Source organism: Lethenteron reissneri, chromosome 65 (genome assembly GCF_015708825.2).
Source record: "Lethenteron reissneri isolate LAM-NWPU_2019-01 chromosome 65, ASM1570882v1, whole genome shotgun sequence".
In the NCBI taxonomy this organism is placed as follows: Eukaryota; Metazoa; Chordata; class Hyperoartia; order Petromyzontiformes; family Petromyzontidae; genus Lethenteron; species Lethenteron reissneri.
The window spans coordinates 1,823,713-1,844,261 of NC_083843.1; positions in this window are offsets into that span (position 1 = coordinate 1,823,713).

Genomic DNA, 20,549 nt, shown 5'->3' on the forward strand with positions numbered 1-20,549 from the left:
ATTCCTTTGCGTGATTCAGATAATAGATTCTTGGTGCGGTCGGGTTTAAAACTTTAATTACACGGTTGTATATTCATTGGTATGTTATGTTTAAAAATTTGCAGAATATTTTACATTTATTTTTTTCCCGGGCAACGCTGGGTATATCGAGTTTATAGCACAAAGTCTTCGCCTGACAAGTGTGGGGTGTTGAGGCCTAGTAACGTGCAGAGCCTCCGGCCTCGCCTAGATTGCCCACCCAGCCGAGGCTGGGTGCTGGGGCCGCTACCCCCCCCCCCCCCCGCGCGAGAATAATACTGTCTAATCGCTATGATTTTATTATCTACCGACCCTATAATAGTAATTGCACACATTGGGGTGGGGGGGACGTGAAACTTTGATGAATTTACCTCAGCGTCGCGTGTTAATGCGTGTGCATATTTTTTACGGGAATTAAAAATGGCGTCCACCCCGCAGCGACGGCGTTGCTGCCCGTTGCCAGGGGCAACCGCCCTGGTCGGCGTCTCGCACTTTATCGATAATCGGACCACTTTAAAGGCGACGGACGAAAAAACGGAAACGCCTATTCCCACCGCGGGGCACGGAATGTGCCTCCCGGCAAAATTTTTTCGTCCTAAACCCCACGGCCCGAGCACCAAATCCCTCACAAGCGAGCGTACACAGACAGACAGATGGACAGACGGACAGACAGACAGACGGACAGACAGACAAAAAGTGACGTTTATAGGTAAGAAGAATAAGAATATTATTATTATTGACAGCTCTTGTTTAACATATTGCTGGACGAGGGGCTATTCATGGTTTGCCGATATTGGGGTTTGTTTAACCATACACGATCATGTTCGTCAGGGCGGGTTGGTAAATTTGTATAAATGTGTTTTGGGTGAACATCTTTAGCACTGTACGTAACCAATCGTGATAATCGGAGGTGGATGATGGAGATGGGGATGACTAATTTAAAGGATCACCATCCTGTATGATACAAGGTTTTTATTTGATCAAAACATTTATCATCTGAAAGGAAATAAAGTATTTGGCTACAATAAATGTTTGCGATAGCCACTTCGTTGAGCTACCATTTATGGCCAGATCGCTTCTGAAACAGAACTATATGGCTGAGTGGACCTTGCCTGGTAAAATTCACGTAGTTTTGTCTAGAAACATTGACCTTCCGTAACCCCTCACCAAGATCGATGGCGTTAAACTCACGGCTTTTAAATTGCAAACTGGCGTCCAGTTGGTGCTCACGGTGTTTTAGATTAAATATCAAAAGCAGCCTGGCTGGGCACTGGAATAGCAGTGTCCCGAATAGTTTGAGGACCATTCATAAGATTTTAAGATTTTCTATTATTATTATTCTAATCATTTATTTGATGTCACTTGTCGTTTAACTGTGATTCTTCAATATGTTTTGTTTATGTTACGTCAGAAACTCTAATTCCGTGCTGCTGTCTAGTGTCCTGGGTGTTAAGTGAGCTAGATTTTTTTTCCCAACCCTGGCCAGCTGGCTCAAAAGCAGTGATGTTGGTCGTGACCAAATAGTTGTGAGATTATCTGGTTCATAGCGCAGTTACATGAGTGCTGTTCCACACCTACCTCTACTGATCCGAACATTAACTTTCAAATTGTATCATTCAGATGTTTTCTGCAATCATGTATTTTTGTCACGTTCCTGAAAATCATGAACGTTAATATTTTACACATTATTGTTTGTTTTTGGCAATGCAGAGATATATATGATAAAAATAATATATCAGGTCCTGGTCTACATTATACCTATTACTGTATTGTGTACGGTTACTCCGTCCAGTTATAATGAAAGCGTGTTGGCTGAAGCAGTTTTAATGCCACATTGAAAATATCTAAGAAATCCAAGTAATAAATCTAACTTTTATTTATAGTGTGCTTTAATCTGGCGAGGTAGGTCTATGTTGAGGAAATCACATAGCTCACAATCGGAAAGTTTTAATCTCCAGATGAGGGGGGCATTTTAATGTTTCTACAATTAATCAAACGAGAACCACTTAGGACGAGGGTTCGAGTCGCACAAACACTGCCAGCTATGTTAAGGGACCAACTTTACGTGCGTTCCGCAGTACACAGCTCAATGTGAAGCACCAGCAATGATAATATGTCAGGAATCCTTCCATGTAATTGGAGAAGATGCAACACGTGCTACCTTCACGTCAACGGTCGCCCCTGGCCAATAAAGCGATGGGAGCAAAGCAAATGGACCACCCCTCGAGGACATACTAGCCGTCCGATTAGTCCATCGACACAAATCGTGGCGATATCCATCCACAACGTGGATGGATAATTGTCAAGCGTCAAATGCGACTATCTTGTGAATGTTTTGAGGACAGAAAACATTGATGTCCTGACGCTGCAGGATAGTGCACTTGAGAAGTCAAGGCTCCTGCTGGAAGATTCGCGGATACTGCCTCGTGACAGCAAACCACCAAACCCGAAACGCTGGCTGTGCATCCTGCTTCACAAACGACATCAGAGACACCATTCATGTGCTGGACTTCCCCGCTTTCCTGAACTATCGCCATCCAGATCAGCAAATTGGTGAACGCACATCAGTCACGACCCACAGAATGGTCACGGCCAACGCTACCATAAATAGTGTACTGCATATCGGAAGGCACAATTTTTATTATTATTAAACCATTGGACCCGAAGAAAAATATACACGACCATGGGGAGAGAGACATGTAAACTCCATATATATACAGGCATCTGCGTCGGAATCGAACCGACGACCTCCTGCATACCAGGCGAGGGGGATAACATCTCTCCACCGCAGAGTGGTGGCGAGATGCTAAAGGATGCCACTAATGCATCCTTTGGGATAAAATCCAAAGAATGTATTGGCAGGAAGAGAGAGGGTTTAAAAAGAGGTGCGAGACAGGCTGGGATACCCTGTCCTACGCGCGATCGTGTTCGTGTTGAGAACAATACAAATTCCGTGATCAGGATGATATGTATGGACTTTTCACCATTGGATTTAGATTTGAAACCAGGAATCCTTCACTCAGAGGATTAGGAGAAAACTACTCATCAGTAAAAACGACATATATAATGTAACTAGCAGCCCGCGCGTCCTGTCGACGTGACCCTCCAGTCAGCCAGCCAGCAAAACATTTGTCTTTATCTTCGCTTAAAGCTTTTGTGACTGCAGGAAGTCATATTCTTTGGGTCTTTCGGTAAAGTCACGTAGATAAGTTCAAAGAAATAACAATAATAACAAAAAAACTACGACATTTCGATCGCAGCACAAGCGGTCATCATCAGGAAACGTTTGTGTTGCGATCGAAACGTCATAGTTTTTTGTTATTTTTGTTATTTGTTTGAACCTATCTACGTGACTTTACCTAAAGACCCAAATAACCTTTGTCTTAATATTCTGCCGGGGTGGATATTCGGGGGATGGGGGAGGCGTGATGACGTTACTACGTATGAACCCGCTCAATACCCTGGGATGAGGGGTAACAATCACGCACGTCAGGATGCCAGGGAGAATTTTTTTATTATGATGTAGTATAATTCTTATGAGGCCCACGTTGTATAAACTGCTGACTGCAACTCTTATCCGCTCTATTTCTCTGGCTTCTAGATGTTCTGTGAATGAAGGCAATTGTTTAAAACGTCACCTATTGTGTGTTTTATTTTTACGGAAGCGTCATTGACCAAAGATATTCATTTGTTTTTTGTGCTTGTGCACCACTGCCAACCCGATAATACCAAATAATACGATGAAACAATCAGTATAATTGATAATTATCAAAGCAAGTTTATATACATGTTTTGGCACGAGTAAATGTAGTTAATGCAGCCTTGAACTATCTGTAAACCTCCTGTTTTATTGCCAGAAAGGGTCAAACCTATTCTGATTTTTTTAATAATTTCGAAACTGGCAAAAATGTCCCAAAATACCAAAAAATCTGGCTCACGCACTTGGGGCGATTCTTTCCATATACCCTGCCACGGACAGTAAACTTTGTATGATAGTCATACCCACTTTTTTGTGTCTCTATAGAACAGGAATGTGGGGAAATTAAGTCGAGAACTAAACTTAATAAGACCGATTGTTCGTAGAGTCATTAGCGGCTAGGCTAAAACTCTCCGAGTCCTTACACTTATGAACTCGGCTTCATCACAAGTGGCTCTTTGGATTCGAACCCAAGATCTGAGCGGTGCAACACTTTGACCTCTGCTCAACCCGACCACCTGGAGTTCAAACAAATTCAACATGAAGGCTATATTTAGTTGTGCTATCAATGTTGACCATGGCCACACAACCAACTTCCTCATCTCAAGGTCGTTTTTGGATGTGGGGATTCACTGAGCCCACGGCGTCATCGTGACAGGTAACATGCATTACACGGAAGTGTCAAAGTGCCACGAGGTTATTTTAGGAAACTTTTGTTGTTTTGATACTAACAATGTATGTATGTTGAATTTCTTTCGCACCGGACGTAGCAACTTTGCTAATCGGAGGTGCGGAAGGACAACGAATTAAACGCAAAAAAACATTTGAAAAACAAATGAGTTCTCAATCTAGATTTGAAAGTGAATAGCTCTGATGGCTTCTAAATGTCGGAGGAAGAGCATTCCAGACAGACGCAGAAGTGCATCCGAAAGCGCACAATGCAGTGACCGTCTTTGTTTTATGGCCAGCCAAAAAAAAACAATAGGTTCCTCTAAAGTGAGAACGACTCAGAGTTGCGAGGAATTACAAACATCTCGCCACAGTGGCGAGTTGTTAACTGCCTCGCTAGGTATGGAGCAGGTAGTAATTTTGATCCCGACCCTGAAGCCTGTATATTTGGAGTTTGCATGTTCTCCCCGTGGCCGCGTGGATTTTTCTCTGGGTCATCCGTTGTTTCTCTCCACATTAGAATGAACATGCGATTAGAGTATTTGGCTGCAATACATTTTCACGTGATAAGCCACTTCGTTGAGCTGTCATTTGTGAGAGCCAGGTCGCTTCTGAAAAGAGCTACATAGCTTAGTGTGTCTTACGTGGTGAAATAAAAAAAAGTTTATAGTTGTATACTTCATAGATAGTGCGACAGGACCAACAATCTGCCAATTCTTTATTTACTGAGATCATTCAGCCACTTAATTAGTGCGAGGTACGAGGTTTTTCTGTAGAAAACTCACACTTGCTGTACTTCTATATTCTTGTATGTATATTATTTGGTTATTCCGCTAAAGTCGATCGCAACACAAGCGGTCGTCATCCTGTATGACGACCGCTTGTGTTGTGATCGAAACGTCGTGATATTTTACTCACTTTATTATTACTTTTTATCTACGTGACTTTACCGAAAGATCAAAAGAATATAAATTCCTGCAGTCACGAAAGTTTTAAGTAAAAATGTATTCTATGTATGTTGAACTTCATTCGCACCAAACGTAGCCAACCATGCTAATCGTAGGTGCGGGGGAAGGACAACACACTAAACACAACAAACAAACATTAAAAACAAACTAAACATAAAAAATGGAAGGATTATCAAGCACCAAATGCAACGATCTCGCCTTTGATGACAGACTTTGAGGAGAGAAGTCGCCGATGCCCTTGCACTGCAGGATACTCCACTTGAGAAGTCAAGGCTCTTGCTGTAAGATTCATGGATGTTGCCTCGTGACAGCAAAACCACCAAACCCTTAACACGTGCCACCCAGGGTATGACGAGCTCAACGCTCAACGACCACGGGAAGGGAGTTTCACGACAATTGAGTGATCCACCAACCCACGCCTCCATAGCGTTGGATGATAGGCCACGTGCATAGCCACCTCCGCCTCTCTTGCTCGTCTCAGTGTTTGGCTACTCTCTCTGTAGCTACGCAGCGCGATCCACAAACAACACTGAAAGGATTATTTCGCTGAAGTAAATGCTGGCTGAACGGGCTTCCTCTTCAGGGGGTTATTTTCAACGTTTGTCGACGCCGCGTTGTGTTTGCTAGGTACGCGGCACATTGTACCCTGGGCACTCTTGCAAATGAGATCTTTAATCTCCAGGGATAATCCAGGTAAAATATTTCAACGAATAAAAAATATATACAAAGTAGAGAGGGATAATTTGGAGCCTACCCTTCCACACCGGTCAGACGTCTTGCGTCATGGAAGAGGTGGGGGTACCCACACTTTGCCCCACCACACGTGACCTGCCGAGCGACATAACTCTGGGGCACACAGTTGCATCGCTTGGTGGACGGAGGCGAGGGGCGGGTTCATCAACTGCCGCGTAGGGAGATCGAATAAACCTGTCGATCTGTGAATTACGAGTCAAGTCTGAGAAACGTTACACTCCAGCAGCATCGCTCGAGTATACCTTGTGGGTTCCTTTAATAAGTAATTAAGTTTACATGTATAATATATAACTGCGATTACAAGAGGCATATCATAACAAACACCAAATGAAACTTTTCCCATCTCCACTGGCTGCATGGTTTTCCTTCCGGCATTAGGAAGCCACTGGAGCGATGCACTTTTAAATTACCTACATTGAAACTGACTTCTTGAGAACGTCTTTTTGTGTATAGTTTGTTCACCCTTCCCCCACACCTCCGATTATCACGGTTTGCTACGTGCGGTGCGACAAGTTCAACATACATGCTGGACCATAGGTAGAAATTCCACATTCCTATGGCAGGGACCAGTCTTTTCATCCAGTGGGCACTGCCTCCTCTGCAGGTGCCACTCATCCGTCGACGGGTCGCATGCAGGGGAGCGGTGCTCAAGTGGATTGCGCACTGAGCAGCGATACAGGAGTGAATGTGCATAGTTGTTTGGAAGATCATATTGTTATCATTACCTTGTGTTTACTTATTGATTTGTAATACTTTCTGCGTGTTTGTCTGCTGGCCGAGTCACCCTTGGTAAGGAGCTGTCGTGCTCATTGTGTTATTGATTCGGCTAGTCAATTTTTTATTCTATTTCTGATGCTTCCACCCCTCCTCCGCCCCTTCTCCCACCCTCCAAATATAAAGACCCCCCGTGTAGCCTAAATAGACCTGTTGAGGTAAGTGATGTTAGCAAATAGCACCTATGAAGGCTGGCACGGCACACAAGGGGGTGGGTAGCCAGCACAAAGCCCGGCCGAATTGGTCTCCCTCGTGGCGATGTTTACAACACACTGCACCAGGTACTCATTTGAGGCTGAATCGACCTAGGGGATCCCCAGAACCGGTTCTGTTAATCGTCACTGGTGCTGGCCGTGAGCGGGAGTCGAACTCAGGTGGCCGATTTTGTAGCACAATGCGCTAACCGCTGCACCACCGCTCCCCACCCCTCCATCCTTCTCGTCAGGAACATTGACCAAGCGTGGTGGTTAAATATGGTCGAAATAACTTCCACGACCAACGTGGCATCGGCATTCCTTCATATTATGGTTTATTGAGAATGGTTGAGATATTTGGTTTTTTTTATTTAGGGATACAATTGATCGGTGGTAATGATCCTGATGGGTGATGCTAATTGATGCTGATGTTAATCATGATTATGATGATGACAATGATGATGGTGGTGATTATAATGAATTATGATTATGATAACTGTAAATTATATTCATTATGGCGAAGGCGCTGTTGTTGATGTTTGATGACTCAATGTCAATGATGATGACGTGTTTGATTGTGTTCATGACAAACAATGATGACAATGATGATGACGGCCCCACGCTGCTTTGAATATCAATTCACGACATCGCGACTGTGAATGTTAAGCCGCAGAGAATATCAGCTTCCTCGTTGTAAATGTATGCCCCGTGGCTCAGCTGGTCTTTCCCTCCCTCAGCTCTGTCTTTGACCGCTTGCAAATTAGGGTATCAAACTGAACCCGGGGTCATCTTTCCCTCTCGATATATAATCAGTGCTGCTACCACGCTATCTGAGACTAGTACCCCGCTCCCTAGAGGGCTCAGTGCTGATGCCTCTGTAGAAGTCTGCAGACAATATTGTTTTCAGTGTTAGATGTTTTCTTTCTTCACCAGTTGGAGTCTAATATTGCCAATTTTATAATCATTATTATAGCTAGTTATGTTACAATTATAATACACGTTGTAACAGTATATCATATGAACGCGATCGCATCTCAAAGACAAAACTATCAGTCTGATTGCCTGAACAACTCTGAGTTTAGCTGATTAGATGAGCTAAGTCTGTTAACCACACCACTGCTTATCGCGGACAGGTAGGGGTATTAATGTTTATTGAAGGGAGACGCTAGAGGGAGAATATCTGCCAACGCCGACATCTGAGCTCCCAAACGCGTAGGCGGCACGATGACGAAGCCTCAAGCAACGTCCAGGTTCTCAACGTCACTAGAGAAAGGAGAGGCAGGAGCTGTTGAAAGGAAATGCGACTGCCCGTGCGGGGATGAGCGCAGCAGGGACGTGCAGAGGAACACACAATCAGAAGTGGAGCCCCAATCCCAATGCGAGAAGTAAGTCAGCGTTTCACCACCACCAATAGAACCACCATCACCAATACAACCACCACAACCAACACCATAACCACCACCAAAATCACCACTACCAATAACACCAATACCAACAACACTACCAAGAAGACCACCACCATAACCACCACAACGATATTTACATTATCTGCATAGCTTTAACAAACTGTTGGGGGCAAGAAGCCGAAACGGCACACAAGGGGTGGGTGGCCAGCGCCACGCTCGGCCGTCTTTGTCTCCCTAGTGGCGATGTTTACAAAAATGTACTAATTTGAGGTTGATTTGCCCTAGGGAAGGCCTAGGACGGGTACAGATAATCGTTAGTGGTGTTGGCCGTGAGCTGAAATCGATATCGGGTCACCGGGCTCATTTGCTCCATCTCCCAGACGGACGATAGGTCCGTGAGGATTTTTTGACCGTCGGTCACCATCAAGGATTCGCGACGGTGCACTCCCCAAACCCGCGAACCACTCATGCACGCTTCGACGTGTCAGAGAGCGACGCAGGGTAACTCGCGCTGTGAAATGTGCGACTTGAACTCGTGCGTGCGTTCTCTGATCCGTGTGTTAGGTGTATTTTTTGTCTCTCGATGCAATTCAAACCGCGCATTGGTTCCCATCACTCTGGGCTCGGTGACTGAATACGTCAAGTTCCCTTTTGGCATGGGCGAGCATCGGTCACAAAGTGGAATCTTCCCCAGCCCACGTTGACCAGAATGGTCACGCATGGTCTTCCTCTCCATGCATCTTAGTGCAATGCCCAGCGTCCACCGATCCAGTCTTCTTTGCGCAATAATCAGAGGGTTTTTTTTCCTCCTCTCCATTTGCTTCGTCAACGTCTTCTTCCTCTTGGCAACGAATATTGTCGATTAAAGCTCTAAAGTTATTCGACTGAATCTAGCACGTGTAGACGTTTACGAATACTTATCGTCATTCGTAATAGATTTTCGGGTCAGATCGCATGTGTAAGATGTCGTGTCACAAAGCCTCCTCCATCCAACGCAACAAATTGTTGTTACGTGAACAAATGTTCCAATGCATTACTGCAGCTTCAACAGCAGCTAATGTCGGAGAGCAATGTCGCAACACAACATTCACTGTGACTCGACCGAACGTCTGTGTCCACCGTAGATCCTGGGACAGGTTCAACATTCGCCCAGACATCGATGAGGAGGAGTCCTCGACTCGGTGGCTTCGGGTCCTCAGGTTGATCCCCCTGACGCTGCTCTTCCTCGCCGTGTTCGGAACGGCGGTGCTCAGCAAGGTGAGGAGGAAGGAGGAGGCATCCTCAACCTCTCTCCCCAGCCTCACCTCACAGCTGCACCATCACCCGATTCGTTTCTCACACCTCCGATTAACACGGTTTTCTACGTACAGTGCAAAATAAGTCCAACATACATACACACATTCCCTCGATATATAAAAAAACAAAAAAATTACCAGGCAAATCCCACTGAGCTATAGACATTTTTTTTTCAGAAGTGACCTGGCCAAAAATGATAGCTCAACTTAATTACTTATCACCATCACATGGACATGTAAAGCAGCCAAATACGCGTTTAGCTATCATTTGTGGCCAAGTGGCTTCTAAAAAATAGCTACATAGCTAAGTGGGCCTTACCTGGTAAAAAAATAATTGTTTAGTTGAGTAGTTAGTTAGTCCAGACACGCGTCCCTCATTGCCAATGCCTCTGAGCCGAGTTCTCTCGCTCCGAATTGAGCTTCGAAGCGAGCTAAGACTGTCAACTCGCTTCACTGGTCAACGCCGTTCACTCGTAGTCGAGAAGATAATGGGAGGCCTTAATCCAACAGTGGATTGACCATGGCTGCTGATGACCATGATGGCATCCACATTGTGATTAATAATTTAGTTTTGGGTCAAATCGCGTGAGCAAAATGTTGTGTCGTGCACCCTCCTTCACCTGACACAGCCAATTAATGAAGTTGCCACTAAACAAACGTGCAGCCAATCAATGTGTATTACCGCTTCGGCAGTAGCAGGAGCGTTAATCTATTGATTGACTTTGAGCACCACCGGTGTTGTCGTTGCTGGAGGGCAATCCACACGCGTTTACCAACTGGGTACGAATGTCTCGCTGGGAGTCACATCCAGCATCATCAGGCAGTCGTCAGGAATCTGACGAGAGTTAACGGTACATTTATAGCTCGCAGTGTGCCACACGCTAGATTCGTGTTATTGCGGGGGCGCCGTGTGCGCTAAAGCGAAAAACGTTCCATAAACGAAAAATCCGCGTTTGGGTTTAAAATGCGGAGTAGGAACGCCGCACATTCAAAGGGGATACCCTCTCTTCTTGGTTCTTTCGGTAAAGTCACGTAGAAGGGAAGTAATAAAATAATAAAAATAAAACATAATAAAATAATTATCACGACGTTTCGGCCACAACGCAAGCAGCTGTCCTCAGGTGAAACCAGGTCTGTCGAGGCGACAGCGTCTGAATGAAACAGCACACGTGCTTGGAGCATATATATAAGCTGGGTTGGAAGGGGGGGGGAAGGGCGCCTTGACAAAATAATTTGCATATCAAGAGGAATTTAGCATATTTATGGGAAATGCAGGTATGTGATTAGTACTACTTATGTCCGTGCATTATGCAGGAATAACAGCATCCAAGGGAGGGGATATGGGAAATGCAGGTATGTGATTAGTACTACTTATGCCCGTGCATTATGCAGGATTAGCAGCATCCAAGGGAGGGAATATGGGAAATGCAGGTATGTGAATAGTACTACTTATGTCCGTGCATTATGCAGGATTAGCAGCATCCAAGGGAGGGGGTATGGGAAATGCATCACTTCCCTTCTACGTGACTTTACCGAAAGAACCAAGAAGATGAATCCCTGCAGTCACGAAAGCTTTAAATCGGGATACCCTCTATTGATAGGATCCACATAGTGTCGTGACGCTTCCCTCCATCTGGCGTGCGCAATGTGGTGGAACGCAGCTGAGCCTGGTGTACTTGGCCGAGATGAAGAAGGTCGCCAGACAGGCTGGCGAGCTCGGCCAGAACCAGTTCTATTCCTGGGTCCTCGCCTTCGTTCTCGTCATCCCCAACATCTTCAGCTCCATCCGCTGCGGCCTCCGGCTCGCCTTCAAGAATTCCGATGTCTCCAATCGGAAGATGATCGCTCTGGTAAGGGTCAGAGAGAGACACAGAGATTGACAGAGGTTGAAGCAAAGTGCAGTCTTTAATTTGCTCTGTCCATGCCTCCAGCAGAGGGAGCGTGACTCTAAGAGAGTTCCTTCTCATGGGTGTGTTGGCTGTGGGGGCCGACCTCCACCTCCCCGCTCCCCGTGAGTGGACAGGGTGCAACGTCCACCCCCTCCACCCCCCCTCCTCATCTTCGGCCGCCTCTCGCCGGGCCCCCGCCGATCGGGTGATCGCCCCCCCCCCCCGCCAGCGCCCTCTCTGACGGACATAGCTGAACGGCTGGCTTACCACCGTTGAGTTTATCCCCCACCCGCCGAGCGCTAATCAACAGAAACGGCGGCGGTATGAATACACCCCCCCCCCCCCGCAGGTGGATAAAAGCCTTTATCCGCTGTGCAAACAGAGGCTAATGCTAGCGGAAAAGGAAAAGCGGGGATAGGACAATGGGGCACGCCTCACCGTTAACGCTATTTCTACTGTACAAACGTGCTGCGTAAAGCGCGCACGCGCCTCACGCCGGGTACACCGTCTCTCCACGCAGACGCGCCACAAACAGAAATCACAGGCGCTACGCTGAGGTTCTGCCCACACACACAGAAATCACACTTCACCAATATTCTGTACTAGTGTTTATTTATGGCGCCAATACGCATTATCCGGAGGAGAAATATTTCGCGAGGAGAGCCTAGCGTAACTCTGCCTAGGAACACAGCTACTCAAACGTCCTAACATGGATCTTGAAACTGGACTCGTGGCGTCCCACGGATGCTGAGAGAGTCGGAGGGAGAAGGACGAGAGAACCCTTGCCCAATCACTGTCTCACATCAGCACTCGCTGGCATCACACGGATGCTGTGAGCGGCTTGAAGAGGCAGGACGGCAGACGGGGAGTGGGTCTTGACGGCCCGGAGGTTGTAGACAACTGACCCAATCGTCCCGGGGCTTCCACCTTGATACTCTCGCTGCCGCTTCACCCACCAATTGTCCTCCCGTGCCCAGTCGTCCTAGCTTTCGGTCTTGCTCTTTTTTCTAGTCTTCGGATCTGCTCTCTATGCCTCCCACCCATTGTTCTCCCGTGCCCAGTAGTTCGAGCCCTCAGTTTTTTTACACTCTTTTAGCTTCTTACCCATTGTTCCTTGTTCAGGATGCCTTGCTCAGGGTGGCTTGCGCAGGGTGCCTAATATTCCACGCTCTTTTCGATTTAAAGCTTTCGTGACTGCATGGATTCATATTCTTGGTTCTTTCGGTAAAGTCACGTAGAAGGGAAATAATAAAATAATAAAAATAAAATAAAACATAATAAGATAAGATTTTATCTTATTATGTTTTATTATTATTATTTTATTATTTCCCTTCTACGTGACTTTACCGAAAGAACCAAGAATATGATTCCACGCTCTGTCCTCCCCCCAATGTTGTGTGTAACTCATTGCCGTTGGCCCAGGGAAACCTTATCTTTTTGCGCCCTACAATTTTAAGCCAATTTCGGGGCACCGCAATGTAACCTGTCCTGTGGGGGTCGGCCAATCTCCTGGCATCGGGAAACCGTGGGACTCTCCCCCTAGGGGCCCTTCAGATTAAAACCCAATGTGCCAGGCAACTTCCCGCCAGGACACTATGTGGGTGCGCTTCTTGCGGAGTTGCTCCGCGCGGTCGTGGCACCACATGGCCTACTTTTCTACGCTGCAAGGCCATGTCTCTAGCCCCTGCGTTTATTTGGCATGTTTCACCATTCCAACAATTCTCAATTTATTTCTGTCTCTCAATGTCCTTGCGTTCGTTTGGCTGTCACCCAGAACTGCCTGCTGGAAGGCTTCATCGGCCTCGGCTCAGCACTTATGGCCATCGTCGTCCTCCCGGCGAATTCGGCGAACCTTCTCAGCAGCATCCTCCTCCTGAATGGTGTCACCCTCGTGCCGAGCGTGCTGCAGTTCGCTGGCAGGTGGACGAGACGCAGGAAGCCGCACCGGACGTCCAAGCTCCTCAGCCTGGCCTCCATCTGCTGCTGTCTCGTCGCCTTCGCCCTGTCGGTCGCTAAGGCGGCGTTGGTGGCGCCCGGCGACGGCTCCACGGAGGTGGGAAAGTTTGCTTATCTGGCGCTGCTGCTGGTGAGCTTGCTGCTCGTGTCCCTGTCATGGTGGGAGAATTTCCTGCCCGCCGGCTGGCTCCAGGGATTCCGCAGCGCCGTCGACGAATCGCGGAACCTCGCCGAGTTCTACGGCTCGCTCGTGCGCACGTTCATCATTGTGGCGGTTGTGCTGCTGGACGTGGGCATCGAAGGCGAGTGGAAGAGCTTCAGCGCCATCAGCGGCATCACGGAACACCGCGAGAGCGTGGCGCTCGCCCTGGCTCTGTTGGGCGTGCAGGCGGGCGCCTCCATCCTCTGCAAGTGGCTCGCGAACGCCGCCTGTAAGATCCGCCAGCAGAGGAGCTGCTTTGCCGGGCCGCTCTGCCTCGCCACTCCCGCCGCTCTGGCGGTCGTCGTCGCCCTCCACTTCGCGCTCGACGCTTCGGGTGACTCTCGCTACAACTGCGAGTCGGTCCGACGGTCGAACGGCTCCGAGTGGATGACGTCCGCAACCGCCTCATTCTTCTATAACCGCACGGCCGCTGCCGTCTGCTCGTTCGTGGGTGCCGGCAAGTATTCCATGGTGGACGCCGTGGCCACGTTCGGCGCCGGGGCGCTGTGGTTTGCGGCGCTGCTGCTGGCGGCGGCGCCCGCGTTGCGCACGGGCGGTGCGACGCGCATGGAGCGCACACGCGAGCTCTTCATACGCCGCACCCCGCAGCCCGCGTGTCTCGTCGCGGGACTGCTGCTCAACCGGCGGCAGCAGCAGGAGGAGGAGGAGGTGGAGGAGGAGGAGGAGATGAGGTCCGTCTGTTGGTGTTGGTGCGGCGTGATGTGTCGCGTGTGTGACTAGGTTTGTGTGTGACACGGTGTGTCTGTGAGTAGGTTTGTTTGTCTGAGCGGTAGTGTAGCGGTTAGCGCGCTGCGCTATGAACCTGGCCACCCGGGTTCGATTCCCGCTCACGGCCAACACCAGTGACGATTATCTGAACCGGTCCTGGGCCTCCCCTAGGTCGACTCAGCCTGAAATGAGTACCTGGTGCCGTGTGTAAACATCGCCACTAGGGAGACAAAGGCGGTCGGGCGTGGTGCTGGCCACCCACCCCCTCGTATACCATTCCGGCCTTCATAGGTGCTCGCTAACAGCACTTGCCCCAACAGCCTGCCAAAGGCTATACGGGGGGATCTTTTTTGTCTGAATAGATGCGTTTGTTACTCGGTGTGTCTGTATGTGACTAGGTGTCGCTGTGAGTAGGTGTGTGTGTTTGTGTGTAGGTGTCCCTGTGAGTAGGTGTGTGTGTTTGTGCGTGTCTAGGTAGGGAGTGGCAGTGTCGCGGTTAGCGCCCTGTGCTACGAACCCGGCAACCCGAAATCGATTCCTGCTCACGGGCCAACATCCGTGACAATTATCTAAACCGGTCATGGGCCTCCTCTCGGTCGAATCAGCCTCAAATGAGCACCTGGTGTGGTGTGTAAACATCACCACTAGGGAGACAAAGACGGCCGGGCGTGGTATTGGCTCCTTATCCCCTTGTGTGCTGTGCCGGCCTTCGTAGGTGCTCGCTAACAGCACATGCCCCAATAGTCTGATCAGGCTATACGGGGGAACTTTTTTGTTTGCTTGTTGTATCTATGTGACTGGGTGTCTGTGTGGCTAGGTGTCTGTCTGAATAGGTGTCTGTGTGACTAGGTGTCTGTCTGTGTGAATGGCCACAAATCCGCTGAAGTCTCGTTCTGGGATTCATAGGTACTAGTCACTAACAGCCCTTGCCCCAACAGTCTGTCAAGGCTATATGAGCGATCTTTGTTTTTAGTGTGTGTGGTTGTCTGGTCGATGCATTTGTCTATTTCTCGTGTTTTGGGTGTAGGAGGTAAAGTATGATCAAATAATCCAAGCATGTTTTTTTTTCAAATTGACGACAATTTGTGACGTTTGCCCCTCTATCCAAAAGACTAAAATATGTCCACCCACATTGTCCAATGCATAAAACAGAGAACCGCGCTCTGCGATTCCCTCTCTCAATCCGAATACGATGTCATGTTCTCGTTGTATCCTGTAGCAGCCAAGAGCAAGAGAGGGTGAAGATCTACCTGTGCGCGACCATGTGGCACGAGACCAAGGAGGAGATGACGAAGATCATCTCGTCCATCCTGAGGTAGTATATTCCCTACCGCCAGTTCCCATCAAGCGGCCGGATCCCAAGGACCAGTGGAGGTCCCTCGTGAATATGCAGATGGGTGTGGCCCAATCCATTAATTTTGTTAGCTCACGGCACCGCGCGCTTTCAGATGCGCTTCTGCGGCCATCTGGAACGCTTTTCCCTCCGATATTATTAAGCCACTGGGGCTATGGACGTTTAAATTATTTAGATTGACAACTCATTTATTCAGAACTGCTTTTTGTGTTTATTGTTCTTCCCCTCCACATCCGAATAGCACGGTTGGGAATGTCGAGAACATTTGGCCTCCTAACGTGACAGACAATCAGCTGATCGTATTTAACGTTAGTTCGTTCTTTGTATGTGACCATTGAGCGATGTTTATGAATAGTGCAAGCTGTAATCTTCTCTTGATTTAACACATATAGGCTGCAAATATTATTATGATGCATAATAATATTGAGAGCCTAAACAAGTTGATAGCTTGGACAGGTGAGAGCCTGGACAGGTGAGAGTCTCCTTCTTGAATGTGGATAATGGTGCTTGGTTGCTGCTGCGTGTGCAGCAGTGGGAGATAAATAGAGAGAGAGAGAGTTCCAGACGACTGCTGACTGGTGCAGCTACAGAGAAACGCCACTCACCCAGAAGCTGGTCCCAGCTGTGGGTAGAAGTCGTTGTGAGTTGAACTCCGTAGGATGCGGTGGAAGTTTGCTGTGATCAGTGGGATGAGAAAGGTGGAGGAAACGTTTCGGCGGGAGATCTTGGTAGAGCGCTCGATTGCAGAGGACAGCGATACTGTACCGTGACTTTGACTCGATGGGGAGCCAGTAGCGGAATAACATAACCGCCCTTCCCCCTTGCCGCTGCCAGGCTGGACAGGAGTCAGCCGAAGGATCTGAACGTCGGCTCTGCCGGCAGAGGGAAGATGAAAAATAATGGCAAGAAGGAAGAGGAGAAGGAGAAGAAGACGGAGAAGAAGGAGATAAGGAACGAAAAAAAGGTGAAGAAGGAAGAGGAAAAGAAGCAGAAGGAGGGAGAAAATGAGGAGGAGGAAAATGATAAAAAGGAGAAGGAAGAAAAGAAGGGGAAGAAGGAGAAGACGGTGAAGCGGGAACCATACGACTTCTCGGCTCACATTTACTTCGATGACGCCTTCGAGATGAAGGGAGATCACATGGTGGTCAACCAGTTCGTGACCAGCCTCATGGACGTCATCGCCGAAGTCTGCCGGTCAGTGCACCGGATGTTATTCTGTGGTCGCGATGAGCTGGGTGGAGGGAGGGAAGGATGGATAGAGTCACTGGTCTTCTAATAACAAAGCAAGTGACAGCATAGGGAAGTAAAGCTCAGCTCGTGGTGTGCGCGAAAACAAGAAAAGAATGGGAATAGCCTGCGCAGATGACTTCGTTCAGAAGTGGATAGATCACGGTTAACGATGACAAAGATTGGTGATGGTCACGCAGATGACCGACGTGAGCGTGGATGATCGCAGGCCTAGCAAGGCCTTCCTTGCGTCACCATCACCGTTGTTGAGTGCAGATTCGAAGGTGCACAAACTGAAAATTGGCTGGCAAACAGAAACACTGTGGTGGGCGGTGTGATAGATGAGCGTTCACGCTCGTGTTGAATTGAGCAGGCTGCCACATATTTTTATGTACGTCCGTATGTACGTTGGTCTTCTTTCACACCATGCATAACCAACCTTGCTCTAGAGTGCACGAGTCGCATGACATAATTTACAAAATACGGTGCAGCACTGGGGAGATACAAGCAGGCGGGCATAGTGCTGGCCACCCACCCCCTCGTGTGCCGGGCCGTCCTTCATAGGTGCTACTGGCTAATAGTCCTTGCCCCAACACTCTGTTGAAGGCTATACGGGGGATCATTGTCTTTTGTTCGTGCGTTGGTAAGAATGTTGGCAACGAGACGACTCAGTCCGGGCGACCGAGGCCCTCGACGGGGGTGGAGGAATCGAGCAGCGAAGTTCGTGTGAACAGTAACGATGGTTGTAGGAGCAGTAGCAATAGAAGAGCGATACGAAGGCGACTGACCGCCGGTGAGCCAGCGAGCGACTAGGAGATAATATTTGAGTGCTGGATCATTGGTCACCCACAATTGCTGCTGCTTTATTCAATTCAGAATCAGAATTTTTATTTATACTGCAGGTGGAATTCGATGAGCTGCAAAGCTCTATTTCACAGATGTCCAGCAGGGGCGGGTCAGAACATTACATCAACAAACAATACAAAAACACGATAGGAGTGCCACGTACAGGACAGGTAAGCATATCACAAAAGACACAAATTTAACTAAACTATTTTTAATTTTACCAGGTAAGACCCACTAAGGTATTTGATTTTTTTCAAGAAGCGTCCACAAATGATAGCGCAATGAATTGGCTTATCACGTGGAAATGTATAGCAGCCAAATAACCTAAATAATCTACATTTTGTCGTGTGCAGCTGTGAGGTAACAACTGTAGACTTCATCCCAGATATGACAGCAGTAGCAGCAACAATGCAACATAGTCATTAGAGCGCGTCTTCTCTGTCGCTTGCGCTGCTGCTGATGTGAAGGTATTTTGAGAAAAACTCGAAAAATCCACAAGAGGCGCCCTCAATGGAGAGGACTCAGACGCCGTACGGAGCGCGACTCTCCTACAAACTCCCGCACGGCAACTCGCTGTGCGTGCACCTCAAGGACAAGGAGATGATCCGCCACCGCAAGCGCTGGTCCCAGGTATGTGCTGCATCCCTGGGCTTCAGATCTTCTGCCCCAAAGCTCATTGGGCCACAAGCCCTACAACCACATCCACACACAGAGCATAGTAGCAACAATAACAGCTGATGTGCTATTACATGACGATGACGATTATGCACAATTGGAAAAGTAAATATCTCCGGTCAGTGTCCGGCGATGATACGTATGTATGTTTAACTTTTTTCACACCATACCTTACCAACCGTACTAATCGGAGGTACAGGGAAGGATAAAACATTTAACACAGAAAGCAGTTCTAAAGAAATTAGTTTACAATCTAGATTTAAAAGTGCATAGCTCCTATGCATTCCTAACAACTCAACGTCTGATTCACAACACGAACGAAGGGAGAGGCATCATCACAGCAGCGATGATTCTCCACTCCGCTAATCCTGACGCAATAATCTGGCTCGTCAACCACCTCGATGTAAAGTTACAACTCTCGCTCAACGAGTTGTTACCAGCATCTGCCGTACAGAGGAAATGGCAATTGCTCACGTCTATTGAAGCCATCTGTATGCTACCTCGAGTCATCCCCTCATATGAAAATTAAATCACGTGATGATCAATAATTCGTTTCATGTGCGCTGTTGAGTTACACTTGGGCAGCACGCGCGGTCGTGGCCATTGGGTCGAGAATAATAACCGAGTGGCAGCCAAAGAATGGAACTTATCCAGGAGGGTTGGCTGCCGAGGAGATGGAGCGATGGAATCAGTCGGTAATGGAGGTGCTGGGTGGATAACGACTCAGGATCTCGTGAGATATCGCGACGACTTGGGGAGGTCTTAATCCAGTAGTCGATTGATCACGGCTGCTGCTGGTGATGGTGATTGTTGTTATTAAACCCCTTGACGTGTTCTGTGCAGGTGATGTACTTGTACTACCTCCTTGGCTGGAAGATCTACCGCAAGATCCACACAGTGAAGAAAGAAAAACAAGAGGAATGGGTGGAGGTAAGTGTCTTGTAAACTGCAAAGACAACGATCCCTCATATATCCATTAACAGACTGTTGAGGCAAGTGCTGTTAGCGAGCACCTGTTAAGGGTGGCACGGCACACGAGCGGGTCGTGTGTCCAACACCATGCCCATTCGCCTTTGTCTCCCCAGTGCTAATGTTTACTCATTTAAGGCTAAGCCGGCCTTGTGGAGGCCGCTTTCCACTTCCACTTGCCAGTATAAATGGGTAAGCCCTGCACATTCTGTGGATGGGCAGTTCGCGTGCGGTGGGGTAGAGTGTGAGTACTCTCCTCTCTCCCCCAAGACGTGGGAGCAGTGTGGAAGTGTAGGCCAAATACACCCTGCTAGTGCGCCGCCGTGGCAAGATGTTAACTACCTCACTTAGTATGAAGGAGGCACTGAGATCGATCCCGGCCCTGACGCCTGCATATTTGAAGCTTGAGTGTCTCTCTCCCCTTGGTCGTATGGATTTTACCAGGGCCCTCCGGATTTTCCCTCCACATTTAGAATCAACATCACACATTTAGTGTATTTGCTATAAATATCCAAGTGAAAATCCACTTTGTTGAGCTATCATTTTTGATAGCCAGGTCACTTCTGAAAAAAAGCTAATACCTCTCTCTCTCGTGCTCTCTGCCTCCGGGTGGTGACACAGTCGTAGCGTGTACTACGCGTGTCTGTGCACGGAGAGTCGGTACATTTAGAAGTCTATCTTTGGTTACCTCTCTGGCAGAAATTTGTCACTCAACGCGCCATCATCACGTTGGTATTAAAAATTGCAATCGAACTTTATATACATTAAGAAATATCTATATACATACACTTATTACAGTTGTTTAAAATATGAGCAAAATAGGTTTGCGACTGAGAGTTAGTTGTATGTATGTTTAACTTCTTTCACACCGTACGTAGCCAACTGTGCTTATCAGAAGTAGGGGGGAAGAACAACAAACCAAACACAA